Genomic DNA, 22,173 nt, shown 5'->3' on the forward strand with positions numbered 1-22,173 from the left:
TTAATTCCAACAAGCCGGTTTATTTGGTAAACCGCGTCACACAACAAGGTGAGACGCCCGCTTATATGTTATTTATGCTGCAGCTAAACGACATCTGATCATAAGGGACCCTAAACGAGGAATCAATCTCCTGCTCATGAACATCAATTTAGGAAATCAGTTTGTGCAGTACTCAACAACGTCATATGTAACGGCCAAAGCTTAAAATATAACACCTCATTTATGGCCCCAAAGCCGTTATGTTATGGCGTCATAAATAGGGGGGTTGTTTGCATTTCCACGCGTAAACTAGTAATAAATAGAAGCGTAACAGTGAAAAAAATATAAACTATATGTTCACGTATGACCACAAATGCACAACAACACACAACAATAATAAATCATTACTTATCCAGGAAAGCCACACTGAAATCAAAGACTCAATTTCAGGAGGCATTGGGTTTTAATTTTCAGCCAAATTAAGTGTTTTTGTACATGAAGAAGGAACCCACATGTGTAGATGTGTATTCACACAGCAATCATTGTTTCTGTGCATGTTCTACATATCGTGGGGGGGGGAGATCCATGACGCGATAATTTAAAACGTTACTTCAGCGACGAATTTTAAGATGCAATGATCAGCCCGGACGCTACTTTTGTAATTGTGGCTTCCAAGTGCCGCTTGGCAGGAAACGGTGCAGCTAGGGTAGTAACGCTGACGCTCATTAAAATAAATCTTCTCCTCTGATATATTTCCCGCATGGAGCTCCCATCTTCTCTGGACGGCTCCGTTTCACTAAGTGCACACTCAAGTATAATGGCATTTAGTGGCGTGTGTGTGTGTGTGTAAAGTGATTCACTAACAGCACTTGCCTCAATAGTCTGTTCAGACTATACGGGGGATCTTTGTATTTGTCTAAACCGACTCATGATTTTATTCACTTGCCTGACACAAATCATTAATGATGCTTGCCTCTAACCAATAAATATATCAATAAATCCAACCCCTAGCCAACCGTAGTGGATACTGCGTGTTTTTATCCGAACCAAATATATATGACGAAGGTTAATAGCTCATTTAATGCGAATACAAACATTTACAGCTAAATATAAATACATTAAAGGAGACTTTTCAAAGCAAATATCTGTAAATGTAGCCTTGTTAAGATGGGTTTTGGTGAACCGTGCTAGTCACGCACAGTAGGACCTATTTATCTTGAAAGATTTATGCAAGCATCAGAGACAGTGTCTTTACCCCATTCTTGCTGACATCAGCATCCGGGTTGTGAGAGTAACGGGAAATGAATAATTACATCAATCCAGACAGCAAGATACTTACTTTAAATCATCAGTTCTACTTTAACCACACACACACACATGAACAGTGCATATCATATATACATTTATCACGTGTGAATACGCTGTACGTACACACAGTACAAAAAGGGGCTATTAAGAGGCTTTAAAAATGTGTTGTAAGCCAAATTTGTATAATCGATTAGAGTGTGTGCCTTTACAGAGCCTTCACTTGTCGTGACATTCATTCATGGCCTTGCCTCCTACTTACCTTTGTAACCCAATTCCAACTATCGGTGCTCTCTTCCGCCCACTATCTCCTTCTGCAGGTCTCTGGGTTCATCTCTGTGTAATGGGAGGTGGTGGGGGCCCTCTGATGCCCCCCCCCCAGTCTGAACCAATCTTCTTTTCCGTCTGTGCTTGAAGGCTCTCACTATATTTCAATACAAAGTGAACACATGCAGTGCCCTCTTCCCATTCCACATGTTCGATTTAGTTTGGACCTTCCCTAAACTGATGTTTCAAAAACAGTTCTCGTGTTTTAACCACGTTATTGACTCTACATTAAATAATTACTTTTATTATAGTTCCTCTCCACAAGCGGGTGAATTATACTTTAAAAATATGAGCAGATGCCTCTACATGGGTGTTCTCTAAGGCGAATGCTAATTTGTGTTATGCTGTATGTCATATTTATATAAAACACACACACAGCGTATATAAACAATGACAGTAATCATATTCATACAGATGACAACCAATGGGGTAGTCTTACTTGGGAAAGCTAAGCAGTGTATACACACACACGTGTCCCCCCACTGACGTCAGTATAGGGAGGTACACGCATCCCTACTGGTGACTGGGATAATGGTGAAAAAGTCGACATTTGAAAAGTCGAGGGGGGGGGGGGCAATCCTTTATTGACGTTTGTATTTGTAAAGACAGGAGATATATATAGGCACATCTCTTCCATTTCCTCATTAGACATATACACATAGGTAGGGGTTGTATGACATTACGGATTGGCTGGCGACGGGCAGCCCAGAGACAGCGAGATGGGAAGCGGTGGGGTAATGTGCACAACCTCACTAACACTTGCCTCAACAGCTGCCCACTTCCCCCTCCCCCCCCTACTCGGCGAAATACCATTCTCCCCCCCCCCTCTCTCACTCCCACACGTGAAAAGGCAATCAGAACCCTTTCAAATTCCCAAGCTTTTTGTTTTGCCCTCCTGATGACACCGATGACACAACATGGCAAGGGCTGGTGTTGAGGCGATGACGATTCCATTGCATGGGCTGGGGTGGTGGAGGCAGGCCTTTTGTGTAAGTGCCCAATTTCCACCCCCACTCATTCCGCTGCACCACAGCTCACCACGGTGGCTTTGGAAGGCATTCAAGCTCCAAACAGCGCCACGGCCAATGCCACTGCTGATCCAACCGATGCCACATCACACCCACAATCGCCGAGTTCCTGTTAAGGTTGCTGCGATATGGCAATACGATACAACGGTACATCAATCGTATGAGATGCACAATAACATTACCCGTCCGTTTTGAAAATCATCATGAAATCGAGATTATGGTCCCTGGCTTAAATTTGTTCTTTAAATATTTCATTTGCTGACAAAAAAATAATGTATTTATGAAGTAACGGTAGTTAAAGTTAAGGACAAAAATTCGAATTATGACATTGCTATTATCTGGTAAATTGGCGCTTTGTAAAATGTTGGGGGATAACTGATACTTCGATTCTAAAACGTCATCATTTTATTAAAGCTTGTGCATTCTTTTTCAATTAACGTCAGTAAATTCAAAATGCTTGCGTTGAGCGAAATGCGGTTGAATAACGGTGAGGTCATCTTTAGTCACATGTGAAGAACATCGAAGGACAACAAGAAGACAGTGTGAAATACAGTTAAAGGTATGGTAAACTGATATTGCAATAATCACCATACCGTGACATTTAGTAGCACATAATGAAAAATGATATGGCTGCAACCCTAGTTTCTTGACCACATCCTGCCGCAGTTGGCTACTCATACATTATTCCACCATTTGGCTTCAGATATTCCCCTTGGTTGCCAAACTCTGGATTACCAGTGCAATACTCGTCTCAGTAACTTGTCCTTCTCAATGCCGTCTCCTGCTTTTGTTTGGATATGTATAGATATGTATTGAGTGGCAACTGCACAACCTTGTTTAAGTTGTAAACGCAGCCGATGGCTTCCAGGCTCAACGATGTTCCACTGTTTGTTGTTTCTATGCGCTGCAGTCATATTTCAACAATGCTATGACCACCTTCCATTTGTGGAAAAGGTAATCACAACTGCTGTGGCCAGTTCAGATACGATTTACGGTGGCCCATTGCTTTCTCCATGCTGTACATAGGACCTACCCCCATCACAACTAAATATTCTTGATTACATCTAAAACACTTTCTTACCATGAGCCTTTACAAACATCCAAGTTGCTTAACCTTTTTGTGCCATGAAATTCCTAGCATCCTCTGCATGCACATTTAACCAACGACCGGACGTTTAACGCTAGTTGCTTTGCAATTGTATGTATTCATACGTAATTAATCTTACAGCCCACGTATGCAAATGTGATTTTGCTGTCATGGAGTTTCATATCGAGAATGATAATATGCGTGGAGGTGGCCTTGTTGTTGCTGATGAATCGTGGTAAAGGATGGAGAATGCCATTGATTTATTTGGCAAAGGACAAACACGTAAAGACCCATGGAATTTTTGAGAGACAGTTACACGGTGGGATGCTTGGATACTTGATTTTAAGGATGGATGGGAGAGAGTTTCATTAATGTATTAGTTCAGAAGGAAGATTTTGGAAGGAATGGAGTTGACATGCATGATTTAGGGGAAAATGAATGAGACAGACTTATGGATGGATGATTGTGTCGCTGACAGAAAATGGAAGAATGGATGCAAGAATGTGTTTGGGGATATGTGTACTTAGAATTGGTGGCTTTTGTCACGACTGGGTTCAGGATGGATGCATATTTATGGCTAAGGTCAGTGGCAGGTGATATCTGAACTGACCCTGCCTGCTTTCCCACCACCACACCCTTCATTAGTATGGTTAAGTAGATTCAAGCAACCCCCATGGCTGACACGGCATGGAGGTTGCTTTAATCCAGCTGTGGATTTACATGTGCGTGGATAGATTGAAAAATGGTGTTATGTAGGGTCGCCATGGTTTATGGACGGAATTGAATAAATATTGACATGTTAAAAGATGGTGGAGGGGTGGATGGTTGGATAAATGTACTTTTGGAATTATGATAATGGATGAATGAGAAAGGTATGACAGAGGGATGGATTTTTTAAAGGAGTGGAGGGTTGTATTGGTTTAGGGATTTAAAAAGAAATGGCTTTGTTTAGGGATAGTGTGATAGACCCATAGATCACCTTCAATCAGACGATGGCTGTTTTTGTGTTAATAATAATAAGAGTGGGTTTAGGAATAGCTCAGCAATGATGGATCATATTAATGAGAAATGTAGAGTTTGCTCATGAGTAGTGCTTGAGGGATCGCTGAAAATGTGAAGATAGTTACAGAAAAGCCTGTGTTTAATGATAGAGGAATTGAATGATGTATGTATCGACCAACAAACGGCTGTCTGGGTTTTGTGTACATAGAGTGACTGTACTGGATATCTAGGTATAGACTACTTGAGGTATTGAAGTATTTATAATAGCAGAATTTGCTGTTATAGATTTTAGTGATTGTGTCATGACGTGGTGCATGGATAGAGTGATAAGGGGAAAGGGTGGATTTCGCAAAGAATGAAAGTACTTGATGAATGGATAAATGCCTGTTTTCATGGCTGTAGAAAAATTGGTCAAAATATGTTGTGGTTACGAGGACTGGATTGAAGGAGATAAGGGAGGTTTGCATGAGGTTTATGAGCCAGAGAGAATGGTAGAAGGGTTGATGATGGAGTTTATGGACTTGGTAATATGGTCGTGAGATAGCTGTTGAGTACACGTGCAGTGACAAGAGGGATGGCCTGATTCCAGTATGGATTTTGACAGTGCAGTACTTGTGGGATTGGATTAATGCATTGGAACAACGAGTTGTAGGGGCGGGGGGTAGGATGGTGCTAAGGTTTGGATTAATGATAAGAGGGGTGAACAGATAATAAGTACGACGAATAAATGTACGGATTTTGGTTTAGTCCCAAGTTGTATTCATGGCATTTAATTAATGTAAAGGGATAGTCGGGTTTAAGGCGCGATGAGCGGTGGGAGGCATTTCGTGATAGTGGCATTGATGGGTTTCAACACAAACGCAGCGATGCAAATGGGTTCATCGTTTAAGCAGTGAATTGAGGACGGACGGTTGAGCGACATTTGCTCAGATTTGTCACACGCCGAGTGGCTGGCTGTGTGAATGATATCGCGATTGACAGATATCGATAGGTACGGATGGAGTTAGTGCTCGAGGAAAGTCTGCATCTATGGGGAGTTATCGATGGACGTTGGGACGTATGTGGTGGATTTAAGGGCAACGATCATGGCTGGCCTCGAGTATTCGGTGGTTCGCGCGAGGTGGAGCGTCGTGACGATGATGCCCATGGACGGATTGGATGTCCCATCGCATGCCAAGTACTCGAGTGCGGGAGGGAGCGAACGAGGGATGGACGATTTCATGGGAGCCACGAGAAGGAATGGAGGTGGGTGGGTGGGCTAGGGGTTGAAATCTCCCTTGAGTGAACAGAGAGCCCAGGGCTCGTCCCGCCAGAGCCACGCACAGGCTCGGGTTAAGGCTCCTAATGGCAGAGGCAAACAAAGGCGCCCAGCGGCACACACTCAAACCCCCCCCCGCCCGCCCCAAGCACAGCAGCACCCTCCCGTAGCGCCCATCATCATCATCACCACCATCACCACGGCCGCTCACCGCCACTAAACCACCGTCTCCCCTCTCTCTCGCCGCCACCACCACCACCCACGACGTGCGAAATACCGTGGACTCGGGCCGGAGTCGAACCAGACGCGCGGCCGCTCACCTGCTGAGCCGAGCTACGCCGCAGTCGTGAAGGACGAGGAGATGGAGGAGGAAGGGACCCGCCGAGATGGCTCGGGAGACGAAGCGCCGCGCCGAGGCGAAGGGCGACTCTCTAATGGACGTAACCGGGAGCCTCGCGCCTCCCTGTCCGCTCTGCCGTGCCGCCGATCTCTCCCGCGTCCGTGTGTCCGCCTGTGTGTGTGTGTGTCCGCCTGTGTGTGTGTCCGCCTGCCTACGACTCTCCACTGTGTGGTGTGTGTGTGTGCGTCTCCCCGCCTTCCCTCGTGCTCGTGCGGACAGATTACGTCATCCCTTCCAGGCCCCCTCCCCCTACCCACCCACTCACCCATCACGGCGTGACGACTCACCGTGCCGTGGTGACATGACGTCATACCCTGGCACGCTCTCTCCTCCCGTCGTCAGCACCATCACCACCACCACCACGCCGATTATGGGGGTGGGGTAGAGGGAGCATGCAGGGAGGGGCCCTGCCAAGTAAACATGCCAACCAACGTTGACCCAACGTTGGTGCCAACGTTACATGTTTGCTGGGGCCAGTGGCCGCTTGTGGGGAGTTGCATCGGGGAAACATATTAGGGAGCCAGTGGCGCTCGACGCACGTTTTAAATCGACACCGAGAATTCGTTTATTTGGAACTTATTTTAGTGTTTTGGTTTGTTGTCCTTGCCCGATGAGCACGGTTGGCTACGTACCGTGGGAATAAATTTCAACGTACGTACGTAATAATAGGTTGCGACATGCGTAGACCGTAGTTGCAAGAGTATATTGTTTAACCCGGTGAGGATCACACGAGGCCAGCATAGTCTTAAGGGGGCGCCCATAAATGACGTCGCGCGATTTTGGACGATTTTTGACCCGACCCCCCTTGTCACACGGTGTCACAAAAAGTCAGACCCCCCACCACCACCAAATATGACGTCACAAAGCTCTGTCCCCCCCCCCCCCCAAAAAAAGAAATGCTTTAAATCGCTTTAAAGTATTGTCAGTGTAGGGCGTATTTAATGTGGCGCTGCACTCTGATGTTGTAGGAGAAAACATTTATTTTTAAAAAAAGTCTATTTAATTAAGTAGAACGTGTTGTCTATATTTATTTAAAGTTGCGCATTTTGATGTGACGTCACATTTCTCAACCCCCCCACCCCCGTAACACATCGTCCCAAATGTCTGACCCCCCCCCCCTCCAGGTGCGTGACGTCATTTATGGACGGCTCATTAATTTGCAAGAGTGACCTGGGTCATCAATGTCACAAAAGCAAAAATTAAAAAAAGAGTACAGCTATGAAGCAGTTATAAATGAAGAAAAACTCGCATTTTACTGGTAGGAACGAAGTTGTAAACTGAGTGTACCAGCCTGCAATAGATTAATGTGTCCGTCCGTCCCCTTTCAATACTTTAAAGAAGTGAAATCTCGTGCTGTTGGGGTGTAAAATCAGCAATAGACAGCGCAGAGACTTGATATGTCTTATTGCACCCAACATTTGGAAGTCACATTATCTCATTTGCGAACTTCTACCAGCCCACCCTGCAGGGACCTGTTACCCAGGGAAGTCTCACTGGGTCTTAGGATTCTCATTCAGCAGCAGGGTCCTGTCAGACTTTCGCAATAGGGTGCACCCAGTGGCGTCACTTGGGTTGGTGTCACCCAGTGCGGTAACTCGTAGTGTCACCCCTCATGGACCTCCGCCTGTATCCAGACCATAGGGACCGTCCATAAATGACGTCACGCACCTAGGGGGGGGGGGGGAGGGGGTCAGACATTTGTGACGATGTGTGACGAAGAGGGGGGGGTGTTTGAGAAATGTGACGTCACATCAAAATGCGCAACTTTAAATAAATATAGACAACACGTTCTTCTTAATTAAATATACTTTTTGATGTTTTCTCCTACAACATCAGATGCAGCGGCACATTAAATACGCACTAAAATGACAATCGTTTAAAGCGATTTCAAGCATGTTTTATATTTTTTTTTGGGGGGGGGGGCAGAGGAGGGGTCTGACGCCGTGTGATGAGGGGGGGGGGGGGTCAAAAATCGTCAAAAATCGCGTGACATCATTTATGGACGGCCCCATACAGAATCCTTAGTAATGTTTTTGTACTAATGTTACTCGTTCATCGTAATTCCCGTATATCACTGAATGTAATGGCAATAGTAGTGACGTATACAACTAGCGTGGCTTTGTTCGCTCCAGCGCTGTCCTCCAGACAGTCTCGTCCCTTCACCTGATGAAGGCCGCTTGTGTTGTGGCCGAAACGTCGTGAGAATTTTACTGTGTTATTTTATTTTATCAATTTATTATTTTATTCTCATTCTACGTGACTTTACCGAAAGAACTAAAGAAGATGAATCCTTGCAGTCACGAAAGCTTTAAATCGAAATTTAGCAAAATAAAAATTACACCTTTAAATTACAACTTTTCCTTAAATTACTACTTCATTCTCAAAAAAGTTATTGATATAGGTTCACAAATATAATTAACCACAATATTGTGGCTAAAACTTGACAAAATCAGCGACTATAAAAACACGAGCAGCGACGAAAACAACCGCGCGTGCTTGTGGCGCGTGCAGACGAAACCACGTGCAGACGAAACCACGTGACTCGAAGCGTCACTGTAGTTGCGTAACAATGACAGCTCTGACCGGAGCGCATTAGAAGGTTCAAAAAGTAAATTAGCATAGAGTTTTAGCCTTATAGGTGTATTGATACAGTGTATGTAAGCTGGGCTTATGAAAAATTGTGTTGCTGTTACAACTAACTACAGGGATATTTTTTTTACTGGTAGGAACGAAGTTGTAAACTGAGTGTACCAGCCTGCAATAGATTAATGTGTCCGTCCGTCCGTCTCCTTTCAATACTTTAACGAAGTGAAATCTCGTGCTGTTGGGTGTAAAATCAGCAATAGACAGCGCAGAGACTTGATATGTCTTATTGCACCCAACATTTGAAAGTAACAATGTCATAAAATTGCGCAAATTTCCAATGTTCCTACCAGCCCACCCTGCAGGGACCTGTTTTTTTTTTTATAAAACAATACATTTCTGCTGAAACACTGCATAAAAATGTTATATTCTTAGCTCTTTCGGTAAAGTCACGTTGAAGGGAAACAATAAACTAGTAAAATATATATAAAACAATAAAAATTCTCACGATGTTTCGACCATAACACAAACGTCGTCATCAGGTGTGTCGGTTTGCGTTAATTTATTTATTTTTAAACGATGTGTTTATTTATATAAAAAAAAACGTCAGCGCCATGCGCAGCGATTTGGCAGTTTATTTAGAAGGACGAGTCCATCTATGTTCTGAAAAGAGGAGGGGGGAGACGAAAAATTAATGTATGCTGTCTGAAAGCCACCGTAAGCGTGAACAATCAATTAAGACCTGAAATGGTTTATCAAATCCTTCCAATGATTGCTAAGCCAGAATCCATCTTCTCGGTTGAAATTGTCTCTGTGCTTGTATATGTGGATAGCCTCATGAACGAATCTCTCATGGTAGCCAGATGGCTTACAAAGAACCTCTGTCTTGGAAAAGTCAATGTCATGTGAGCCTACTGAATTATAATAATGATCTGCCCTCTGATGGTGTCACCCGGTGCGGTCCGCACCCCCTGCACCCCCTAGTGACAACACTGGGTGCTGGGTGCAATAATTGCTATATATTAGATTTTTTTTTTCAAATTTGCACCATGACATGAGCCCAGCACAGAATGACCTACTCTTAAAATGACGTCACGGTATCCTAAATGTCCACATAAGCGGACGGCGCAGACTGTATATTTACGGCGAATACATCGGCAGTAACTATCTGTATTATTTATTTTACCGGGAAAGACCCTGCTGAGCTATATAGTTATTTTTCAGAAGTGACCTGGCCACAAATGATAGCTCAATGAAGTGGCTTATGTGGAAATGTATAACAGCAAAATACTGTACTCTAAATGTGGAAGGAAAAACCGGAGGCCCTGGAGAAAAATCCAGGATCGAACCCACGACCTCCTTGTATACCAGGCGAGGTAGTTACGATTGCCACCGTGACACCTCCTCCCCCCCCCCCCCCCCCCCCCAATAACCTGGGCGGCCACTGGATTCGAACCGTGAACCTCTGCAACAACTCTGGCTGCCTGTGAAGAGCAAGGTGATTGACTTGTATAAGTGTGCCTGGTGTTTGTGGATTTCATGAACCAAATCACCTGGGATGCACCGGACTTGTCAGAGCTCTGAAGCTGAGCAAGTTCAGCCTGGTCCTTGGGTTAGGGACCATGTATGGCAGAGGTTGATAGGGGCCACGTTGCCAGCAAAATACTTCGTTGTACTGAACTATGCCGCAAGGTCTGTGCTATCGCCTTCACCAACTCACACTGACCAGTGTGGTGAAGTATGGCCATATAATAGGCCACAGCCCGCACAGCGTGGCCCTCATCCAGAAAAGCGTTGACAAAAGGGCTGTACTGTGCGTGTACATGTGTAATGTATTGCTGCGCTATACGAACCCTATAGTTAAATTCCTGCTCACGGCCAACACCAGTGACGATTATCTGAACAGTTCCGGGGCCTCGCCTAGGTCGACTCAGCCTCAAACGAGTACCTGTTGGGGTGTGTAAAAACATCTCCACTGGGGAGACAAAGGCGGTTGGGCGTGGTGTCGGCCACCCACCCTGTCGTTTGCCATGCCGGCCTTCATCGGTGCTCAGGAACAGCACTTGCCCCTACAGCCTTTCAAGGCTATGAGGGGCAACTTTGTCTTTGTATTGGTAAGCTTTGGAACCAATACTTTCAGCCTGGGCAGGTGCCCTCTGAGAAATGGCACTCGCCCCTTTATAATCAGCGTGAGCAATGCGGTCTGGAGCCAAAAAACACAACGTGCAGAATGGTATGACTCAGACTTTAAACCATTGCTGACTGTGAAAGACGTTCTCATTGCATATTAGGGCAGTTCAACGATTTCAGGAGTAAATTTAGACACATTAAAGATGTGGATAATCGTTATCAGCATAATAATTCATTATTCTTTTTTTACTGAGGCAGAGTAATGTATATTAACTATTTGGGACTAATTCAGATATAAATAAACTTCCCACATTTGATGAGAAAAATGGTGATTACATTTGTTGTAAACTAAGCTAAAAACTAAACAATTTTTTATTTTACCGGGTAAAGCATGGTAAGTTATTTTACCAGTTAAGGCCTGGTAACTTTCTGATCCGCCCCCACTGGACACCTGTGAATAATAGCTTTATAGCACATCGGATTCCTCCAGTATAAATACAGATTCGGATTCTACAGATCTATCATTATGGTGATTGAAATTATGACCGAGGTTTGTCTATAATGTGGAACTGCCCACTAACAGCTATGATAAGGATCAGAAAATCTCACTTGGTTTCCAGTAGGAAGGAACAATAACCCAGCTTATTAAAATACCGTACAAGTTTGAATAGCTTGAGTACCTACCTCTTTCAAATAACGGATTCTGTCTCCTTAATTGCCACCATTGGTACCGTGTGCTGTAATTAATCTGTTTGTAAAGTTTTTTATTCCGGTTGCCAGTATTTAATCCATTACAAATGTAATAGCCAGTGAATGACTGAGGCATGGATGACTGATATGTGGCATCACGTGATTACATTACAGTAAATATCAAAGTATCAAACATTAGAAGGCAAAAGATGCACGAGTTGTTAATTTTTCGCTCGATTTGTTTTGTAATTGCCAACAATATTTTGCAGTGGCAGTTCTGGACTATTGTGTAGTCAATGCTGAACTGTGCAGCAAATCCGGAACATGGATTGCTCAGCCCCATTTAGCTGCAAGATAACCTTCTTCCCTTTTCCCTCTTCGTGTGTGTCAACCACAGAGCAGTTGGAATGTGTTATGATATCAAAAGTAGACATTGTGGAAGAAAAACAAAAAAAAGAACACGAAATGTAAAAGAGGTTACAGACAACTAGGAAGAAAAAGGGATGGGGGGGGGGGAGCAAATCGAATAACCTCAACGGAAATAATAATAATCGTACGCTACTTTATTAAAATGTAAAAAAACACACGTTTTATGAACGTGTACTGTTTTGCACCAGCATCACTGTACTGTAATTACCACAAAAAGATACCACTCTTTTCTTATATGTTCATACTCTTTGATATGTGTATTCAGCCAATCATGACTTAAGCACATATCATGGGTGTTTTGTTTTTGTTTATAACAGCACGATACATTATTATTGGTCAAAAGTAACTGCAACAGGACAAAAGATCAGCAGCTTAGAACAATGCAAGGACCATATCATTAATATGCTTCATTTGTATATAGCCTACAATCACAGTACTGTTGGCCGAGGTTAAATCAATATAAAAATCAATCTAAACGATGTTAATTTAGAAAAAAAACGATAAGAAAAGTAATCATAATCAGCTTACATTATTTTGTAAAAACATTACGTACAACTCCTCACGTATTCAGTCATAAAATGTACTTAGTATAGCGAGCAGGAAACGCAGGGCAAGTATATTTGGATTTGTACAGCCCTTTGTTAGTACACTGCAGGATGAAGGCCTACCCAAGCCACGTTGGCTACGGATAGTTAACAAATGAATGGATAATTGCATCATTTATAATTGCATCATTTATCCATTACGTTATATTGCACACGTACAGCACCATGTATATACAGGAAATAAACTGCACGACAATATTCAATTTGCATGTTGCATGAACAATTAAAGTTCTGGAAAATAAATTGCAAACCGAATCTTGTTTCATTGACGGGGGGAAGAAAAAAATATAATTGTATTTCAATGAGATCATTATGAAACGTGTGAAAATGTTGTTACAACGGTGTCATAATACGATTTTGGGTATTGCTTTTTTTGCCTTGGATTTCCAGGATTTTCTGGCCATAAAACCAACAAGCACTGGAAATGCTGATACTCTGTGTCTAAAAAATACACATCAACAGAGTTAAAACCCCAGGCAACCGAATTTTGCATTGAGCCGGGTCGATGCTAGCTGAATTGTTAAACAATTGCACAAAGCCTCGCGCTTCCACCTAGACCACGTGCCAGCAGTCCATACCCACGAGGTGCTTTCCACCTTGACCACGTGCCAGCAGTCCACACCCACGCGACGCTTTGTCGCGTGCTTTGTGCTTTGACAGTATCGTGAACTAATTTCGAGAATAACCCACGTTTACTCATGTGCCTTTGTTGCGTTCCTCCTGGTCTCTTACCTAAAAATCACGTGACGAGTTGTTGATGTGTGCACACCTACAGTCACAAGTAAAAATGTGGTCTAACCCTCCACCACCCGACACAGCCGGCAAGATTTGTCACGAAAACAAACCTTTGCCAATTAGTTGCTACTTCAGCCCAACGGTGTGTTGGAGAGTAAATCCACAACATTTACAATTGGGAAGTAAATTGGTAAATGAGGAAAGACGTAGCGTGGTGGGTCGCAAAGACTGCAGTTTTGGAAAACCCTGCTAATTGACACTAAATAAACTCTCGTTAAAAAAAAATCCACATTCAATGGTTGGGAAGAACGGAGGCTGGTAAATTCAAATTTATCCAATCAAAGTTTAAACAAGCGTGAGGAGATGATCGTCAATTCTGACATTTCCACCGCTGCCCCAAGGTCCCCCAACATATGTGAGCAGTCATCTTGCGTTGTTTGAGGAGATATTGACCGCTATGGTTTTCCAGCCACTAATACAAATTGTCAGGGTTCATAAAAAAAAATATTCCATTTCACTCTTTATTACTGTATCTGTCTTTCCAATGAGTTACTTAAACATATCCACTCCTTTTTCCATTTACATTATGCACACATTTCCCAGTCCTTCAATTGTAACAAAGGGAAGAATCACTTGGCTGCGGGATTGGTTATTCAATATCCATGGTGCTGTCAAGGAATCACATTTACATGACTATTGTTAGAACTCTTGATATGGAAAACGCAGGGATGGGTATTGCTCACATTACACGGTGAAGATAGAGCCAGTGTCTGAATGTGTGTGTATGCATAGTCCCATCGTGTCTGTGAATACGTTTTTTTTTTCATCGTATATAAGTATATACACTCCGTGTTCCCATCGCAGCAATATTGGGTTGAGCCCAGCGGGAGGTTTCCTGATGGCGTCCCCAAAGCTACGAGGTCATTAAAATATATATTATCAAAGGGATTGTCGTGTATATAGATCAGGTTGTCAAGAATATTTATTTTTGTCAAGGCATTTTCCCCACTCTAAAGCATATCTTGTGAGCAAACCTTCAAAGTCCAGGGCCGGATCATGGTCCCGTGTGGCCCCTGGGCCTTTTGGCGCCCCCACCCGCCCCCCCCCGCCCCCCCCGCTTTCCTATATTGGTGTCTTTCTTGCCCTCCTCCTCGCAAAATCGTTCACTAGATCGTAAAAAATCTTGCTGTCTGACAAGGTCTGACTCTACTGACACAAGTGACAATGAGCTGAGACGTCTTTGGCAACGCGCTACTCCGCAAGCTCATATTTTATTCTGCCTAAAAGTGAAAATGTCCGCTCACCCTGGCAGTTTGACACTGGCAAAGTTAGAAAAATCCGAAGTGCCACGAAAACATTGGGGAACACTGACTGCAGATTAAGTGTCCTGCAACGTCTCAAGCAATTTAGTTGGGCACTTCTCACCCTCAGAGTCAGACATGTAAGACTTGAGAATTGGATGAGTTCGTTGGCAAAGTCCATGTCCAGGTCTGATGGATATGCAGCGGAGAGTGCATTTACCTTTTCCACTATGACATCACTGTTAGACACCTGATCTGACATAAACAGAACTCCAAAGAGACTGGTCAAACGCTTGTAAGCATCCAAGCGATGTTCAAGGCATGCCACTAGCTTATCAATGACTACATAAAATGTTTATATTTTGAACTTCTCCCTCCCCTCAAGTGTCACACCTGGCTCTGAGCTCTCATCTTGAAATGTTTTACGTTCCCTCTTTCGCTGAAGATCGTGCTTATATGACACATTTAAGGCTGCCCTTTCAAAAGCCTCAAGCTGGTCTCGCTGTCCCGCCACAAAATCCCTCAACGAAGACAAACACTGTGCTGCTACAGAGATGTAAATGTCACTTTTCTGTAGGTGCATGCTTGTAGCGTGGAACCGGTCAAGTGTGACGTCCCAGAAATGTGTCATGAACACCATCTCTAAGGTGTCCAATTTAGCACATAATCCAGCGGCCTCAATTTGAGTATCTCTCTTTTCTCATTATCATCATTGCACATACCACCGAAGGCCTCTCTAATGAGGGTGTAATTTATCCACAGTGCCTTGGTTGACTCTGCCCGAGCACTCTACCGAGTACTGTACAGCGATTTTAATGTCAGTCTGACATCTGTCTTCCGAAAGACTTTCCTACATCTGCGTGTGGATGAAGAGCAAAATGTGTATAGTGACTGCAACATGTTAAAAAAAGACTTGTCAGCCTCTGGGCTACTGCCGTCTAAGGTAACTAAGTTAAGTGAATGCGCTGCGCAAGGCACATACTCTATCAGAGGGTTTTTGAAAGAAGTTGGTAATGAGTGGAACACTTTGAAGCAAAACTGCCTCTCTTGCCTCCTTTTCTTTTTTTGGCTTTCCTGTTGGAAGCACCACGATTCCAACGTTTGTGGTCCATGTTTCAGAACGAGTATGCTATTTATATGAATATATTTATAGCATATCTCAACACTTATTGCATAATAATTGAATTAATATATATATTAATGACAACACCCTTCAAATGCTGTTGTTGGAAAATACAATCAAGTGGTAGTATTTTATAGTCTACTTGTACCTAAAGGCAGCTTTCAGTAGCTAAAATATAAAAAAATAGAAAAGCACATAACATAAAATAATCCTAACCCTTTAAAAAGGCTGTTAGAATATAGCCCTTAGGAGGGATTGTTGAAATAGCATTTAAAAAGGCTGTTGGTTTAGAAAAAAAGTATTTGAATATATTACTGTGGCATACCAAGCAAGAAAACAGGCATCTGTCTGTGGCTTTTCTTACCAAGAAATGTCTTATATACCTGCCTGACACGGAGAGAATTATGTTGCTTGAAATTCAAAAGATTACTTCAGCTCACATTTTAAACACCAAGGGGCCCTGGGGGGCCCTCACATTGTAAGCGCTGCGGGGTCTGGGGGGCCCTAGTGGTGAGCTCACGCTATGAGCACCCAGAGGCCGAGTGGTCAGCTTGTGCTGTGCGCACTGAGGGCCTTGGCGTTCAACTTCCTTCGGAGGTCTTGGGCGACGTCTGAGGCTTGGAGGCCCCCTGGCAGTCCGAGGTCCCGGGGCACTGGCCCCTCTGGCCCGGTCCATAATCCAGCCTTGCTTCAAGCATCCTTTCAATTCAGCCTTTCCGGTTATCTCGATTATTTCATACCTACATATAAGTTGTGCTTTACATCAAAGTCCTGCACGTGGTCCAATGTTACGTACAATCCACGCACTAAAATGTACGTTGCATTTTTATCATGCATCCCACTTATGTACAGTTGCACATGGCTGTTCAGTTTTACATGGCTTTTATATCCAGTCTTCTTCTTCTTCTTCCGTGTGGCTGATGTTGATGCAGAGCAACTACAATTTCACATTCGGGTGGTCAAGCCAGATAACAGTGTCAGGAGCAGCTGAGTGTATTGCTGTGATGTCTCCTTCGTATTTGTGGATCGAGCATTGCGTCGTTATTTGTTGTACGGTCTGTTCTGGATGACCACAGTCGCACAATGGAGCGTTTTTAATTTTCCATTTTGTGCATCATCAGGTATCCGCATCTGCCACGGTTTTTTGCGGATGCGATTAATGGTGGTCCATGAGCTTCGTGGAGGATAAAACCTAGGTATATTCTGGATTGGGTCTTTCACTATCCACTGTATATGTTGGTGGAGGGAATTTCAGGGGGAATGGAAGATGGGTGGATCCAGAGAGAGGAGACGGTTTGATACAGATGTATCCATTGTACAGTTGTGGATCACCCAGTCTTCTCACTAGCTTATTAAATTTCAATGGTAATGCATGAGTAGATGTGCATTATTGATAACTTCAGGCACATTTCAAACACACGTACTCTTGAGCAATAGTGTACCCAGTGAAAAATGAAAATTCAGATTTTCAGCCTTACTGGTCTACGGTCATTAACCCACCACAACTAAACCCACAACATTAACAATAAGCCAAATGCCGTGGATTTACTCTCCAACACATCGGCGTGCTGAAGTAGTAACTAATTGGCACTTTTATTCACGTGACAACACTTACTTATTGGCTGGTGATAGTGGGTTAACGACACGTTTTTATTTATGCGATCTAGCTCAACAACTTTTATTATGAAGAATATTGGTCGCGAAAGCCTACGTGTTCATCTCGTCTACTGTCTTGCTGTACAGCACATGTGGCATGTCATGAGCATTCTAAATAACTCATTGTGCTGTGCACAGACAACAAAGTGTGTACCGAGTGATTCATAAGTGGTGGCAAAAGCATCCTATTTTAGATGCACACCGACAAATAATGTAGTTGCACGGAGGTGGCCAGCATTTAAAACACAGCGAAACAGTTAAACATATATATTTCTTATGTTTTCCTACATTTATCATCTCATGTTTAGAACCCAATGAAACCCCATTCACACAATCCACAACCTAAAAGACACGAGGCAGCCGAATTCTGATTACCTTCCTGGAAACCCTCAAACAAACCCCTTCTTACCCCTCCCTCACGCTTGCCCTCAAGGGGAGCAATAGGAGAGCTCGCTGGTCAATGTGAAGCGCCCCTCTCCAACCCCCCGAAACGTCTGGAGGCAAAAGGACACTCCATCATGAAGCTTACTAAGTCTCACCCACTTCCCTAGGGGCCTACCCCAACTATCCTAAAAGGGGGCACCGAAGGAACTCTGGCGCCAGTTGGTGGTCAGGCCTCAAGTGCGATCTCGTGGAGCCTCCTGGGGTAGTGAACAAGGCCGGGGGTGAGGGTGTGGACAAATTGACAGCGTCCTCAGGGTGTGCTAAATAATTAATGAATGGATGAAAGATACGAGAAGGGAACTGTGACCACAGTGCTAAAACCTAAAATGCAACGTGATGAAGTTGTAAAAGGCAAACGTTAATGGTGTGAAAAAAAGTAAAAGGAAAACATAAATGTGACTCAAACATGGCTAAGAGTTGTGGGAAAATAAACAGAGATCAGCATAACCCAACTACCCGTTATCATACGATCAAATTACTAACACCGCATTGAAAACACAAAACACACTGGATTCACACTAAAGTCACGTACATCCTGGAGTCATATAAACCCTGCAGGTGAACTGAAATAATACAAAAAACTGTGAAAGTTGAAGAGAAAAAAGTGATTTCGGCCAGTCTATCAGAAGTGTCAGTGATCTTAGGGCAAGTCATGGTTGGAGTGGGAGAGGTCGAGTCCATGGATGTGAAACTCTGCAGAGTAGAGTAGCTGGGTGAAAACTCCATTAATATATTTCTAAGTTTGTACAGGGGAATAAGTGTAATTGAGCAAGCATAATCCAGGCTATGATGTCAGAAGTGATATATATTCTGACTGAAAAGTGTATGAGTGCCCTTGGAACGTCTAACTTTCATGAGATAGCTTTTGCGTTCACAGCCGATGTAGTGATAATGAGGATTGGACTAGGTGATGGTGGTGGTACTATAGTGGAAATTCCAGTATCCACGCGAGTGAAATTAGAGCAGGGACGGCAAACCATGAAGACCGTTGCACATGCAGAACACCAGCTGAACTCTGGCTACTCACCCTGCTTTCGCAAGCCCGCAGCTATCAGGAGATCTCAGCGATGAGGGCAGGGTGAAGCAACGGCACCACTACCCACTCCTATGTCTCTCTCTCTCCTGCGACCTGTGAATGGAGTATCATCACCCTCTCATGCTCTTTTAGTTCATTTTATGTTTTTCGTCACCTGGTTTCATTTGTTTGCCGTTATCTTGGCCTTTGGTGATACGTCTCCTTTTATTAGCTACATTAATGACACTGTACGTAAATATCAAGTTACGCTGTTATATTGCAAGATTGTTAAAGTACTAAACGTTTAGTATGATGTTATATATGGCAATTAAGCTTTATGTTCGCCTTGCTGTCAACATAATGGCCATTACAGTATAGCTTTATTTATTTTTATTATTTTGTCTCATTATTACTCTACAGTGCACTTACAGTTGCTATAAATGACCAACGCATTTCATTACCGTTCCTCGCAAAATCACAGTGGTGCTCTGAACTTGAGCTCAAAATATAGTATTATTTGGGTTAGATCACGTAAATATAAATGTGCCATCATGGGACCTCCTTTGCCAGTACCAAAATATGAGAATAGGTTTTCCCCTTTTTTTCTGGCAACAAAACAGGTGTTCAGATGTTAAAACACCAAACTGAAACCTTTTACAAGGAATCGTGTGTGCATTAACCACATATACTTGTGGTCAGAATGCAAACAAAAAAACATACTCTGATACTATTTGCATTGTCTATGAAACTGATTGGTCCACACCGGAGACAGCTTTCTTTTGAGCAGAATCTCAAACGGTGTAGGACCAGAGGACGCCAGATTCGGCTGTCGCCTGATGAAGCTAGTTGTAATTACTGGCGAAACGTCGTACTCACATTGTAAATGTTGTGGATTTGCTCTCCAACACACCGGTTAGTGCTGTACTAGTGACGAATTGGCACGTTCTGTTTACGTGACAATCCTTACTAATTGGCTGTGTCGGGTGATGGTAGGTTTAACGACACATTTTTATATTTACACGATCTAACCCAAAAAAAACCCTATATTATGGATGATATTGGTCGCGAAATCCTACGTGTTACATTTTTAACTTTTCACAATCGCATGGCAAGCAGAGTCCGGGATTGTGCAGAGCCTCCTAATCCTCCCCTGTTCGAATTCCTTTGGGAAAACCCAATTTCTCGACACCCGAATGTAAATAGCAAAACAACAACAACAACAAAACACGCAACACATTCGCCAATACACTTAAAACGAGGAATGGTATACAAGAGGCGACGTTTCAGACAACACGCAATATAACGTATCGCAATGGGCTCCATGCATAGGCGGTGTTTGACTTCTATATTTGGGGGGGGGGGGGGGGTGGTCAGGGGTTTGCTTCGACCCTTACATTAGGAATAGCGGGTGCATATAAATAATTTGTCATCTTAATTGTAAACTACTGAAAATAAATTAATAAAGTTGTTCAGTTTTGGGGAGGAGGGGGGGGGCATTGCCTCCCCCCCCACAAACTCCGCCCATGGCTCCATGGTCAGTGTGACACATTTACAGCAGCTGGATATGCTCAATATAAATTTACTCCTCAGCGAATTTCCACCGTCAATGGAAAACGGTGGCTGCAAAGCCTCTGAGGCCAGCCCAGAGGAAGCATCAGGCGAGGTGAGACTGAACACAGAGCCAAGCCAGGGTTTGAGTCCTAAAAGCATACGTGTGTGTGTGTGTGCTCGACTCAGCCTCTAACGAGTGCCTGGTGCGGTGTGTAAACATCGCCAATGGGGGAGACAAAGGCGGCCGGGCGTTGTGCCGGACACCCATCCTGCTCGTGCGCCGCATCGACCTTCGGAGGTGTTCTCTAAGGGGCCGTCCATAAATGACGTCACGCGATTTTGGACGATTTTTGACCCCCCCCCCCCTTCGTCACACGACGTCACAAAAAAGTCAGACCCCCCCTCAAAAATTACGTCACAAAGCTCAGCCCCCCCCCAAAATAAAACATGCTTCAAATCGCTTTAAACTATTGTCATTGTAGTGCGTATTAAATGTGTCGCTGCACTCTGATGTTGTAGGAGAAAATTTTATTTAAAAGTCTATTTTATTAAGTAGAACGTGTTGTCTGTATTTATTTAAAGTTGCGCATTTTGATGTGACGTCACATTTTTCAACCCCCCCCCCCCTCGTCACACATCGTCACAAATGTCTGACCCCCCCCCCCCCCTAGGTGCGTGACGTCATTTATGGACGGCCCCTAACAGCACTTGCCCCATTCGTCTGTTAAGGCTATACGGGGGATCTTTGTCTTTGTTGTGGACGTACGTGTGCTGCGGAACCCAGAGACCTGCTTTTCGATTCCCACTCACGGCCAGCACCAGTGACTATTACCTGAACCGATCCGCTTGCCTCCCCTAGGTCGACTCAGCCTCAAATAACGAGCACCTGGTGCGGTGTCTAAACACCGCCACAGGGGGGCAGGCGTGGCGCTGACCAACCCACCCGCTCGTGCGCCGTTTGCCGGCCTTCATAGGCGCTACTCACTAAACCGGGGGTCCCCGACCCCCGGGTCACGGACCGGTACCACCGGCCCGTGACCTGTTAGCAACCCGGGCCGCACAGCAGCAGCAGCAGGAGGAGGTGTGAGCGGTGAGTCCGCGCGTGGCCCGCCCCACATTGCTTCATTATTTACCACTTCCCTCCGCGCCTCTTTCCTGCACTGCGCGCGTGTCTCCGTCGCAGTGTTGGTAAGAACCACGAGCTCTAACCCTAGTAGCCACAATGAGTAAATACAAAAAGATTGGGGACCGCTGCACCAAACGGCACTTGCCCCAAAAGAGTCAGCTAAGACCTCTCACGGGTCACCCCTCTGCCCTCTTTTTTTTGGCACGTACGTGCAGCTGGCCAGAGGCAGCGGCATCTTTTCTGCCGGGCAGCCTTCGTCTGCGTGCCATCGCCGCCGTTGCTGGGGAACCTGACAACCTTGGTCAGGGGAAATTCCCCCCACACACCCCCACACAGACCACCGTTTTTGGTGGATTGCAGAGCCGCTGCCTCGGCAGGAATTGTAGGGTGGGCCACATC

General features: G+C 44.3%; 1 protein-coding gene across 1 annotated transcript in view; it reads right to left on the reverse strand.

The window, feature by feature from the left end:
* LOC116938795 (ubiquitin-conjugating enzyme E2 E1) overlaps positions 1-6,446 on the reverse strand; it is a 68,835-nt gene extending 62,389 nt beyond the window's left edge. Inside the window, exon 1 of the mRNA XM_032946434.2 lies at positions 6,307-6,446. The gene's annotated coding sequence lies outside the window, so the exon portion shown is untranslated. The remainder of the gene's footprint in view (positions 1-6,306) is intronic.
* Between the last annotated feature and the right edge of the window lie 15,727 nt (positions 6,447-22,173).

This window comes from Petromyzon marinus, chromosome 4 (genome assembly GCF_048934315.1).
Source record: "Petromyzon marinus isolate PM22_M1 ecotype Great Lakes invasive population chromosome 4, UKy_Petmar_22M1.pri1.0, whole genome shotgun sequence".
NCBI classification, from domain to species: Eukaryota; Metazoa; Chordata; class Hyperoartia; order Petromyzontiformes; family Petromyzontidae; genus Petromyzon; species Petromyzon marinus.